Source organism: Acipenser ruthenus, chromosome 21 (assembly GCF_902713425.1).
Source record: "Acipenser ruthenus chromosome 21, fAciRut3.2 maternal haplotype, whole genome shotgun sequence".
In the NCBI taxonomy this organism is placed as follows: domain Eukaryota; kingdom Metazoa; phylum Chordata; class Actinopteri; order Acipenseriformes; family Acipenseridae; genus Acipenser; species Acipenser ruthenus.
Genome location: NC_081209.1, coordinates 19,480,448 through 19,480,962, shown reverse-complemented (window position 1 = coordinate 19,480,962; position 515 = coordinate 19,480,448).

The following is a 515-nucleotide window of genomic DNA, read 5'->3' as shown; positions in this document are numbered from 1 at the left end:
ATATATATATATATATATATATATATATATATATATATATAGTGTCATAAATCTGACATGTCACAAGATATACAATTGTATATGTTGTGGCCAGAAGTCAAGTGATCTCCATTTTTCTATTCTCATTTTTTAATTATTATTTTTATTTTTTTTACACAAATCATTGTCTTTCTATTTTCATTTACACAGGTCATCTTTCTGCTACATGCATATTTAAAACAATGCTGCCTGCCATTCGAATAAGTTAAAAAAAAAATCCTGCTTAAAAGATTTATCAGTCTGCTTAACCGTTCAGGACGTTTGTTATCTTAACTAGGCCCTGAAAGCAGGTAACCAAACTTGTGTATAACTAAGCTCCTGTCAGGAATTCAATACTGCATTCTTGTAAGTAAGAGGATGAAGTGTCTACAACATACCAAAATATTTGCTGCAAGGATGAAACTGCTGATATTTTGATGAAATAGTATTTAATCACTACTAAAAATTGTAAGAACCCAGTTGTATCAAGTCTAATA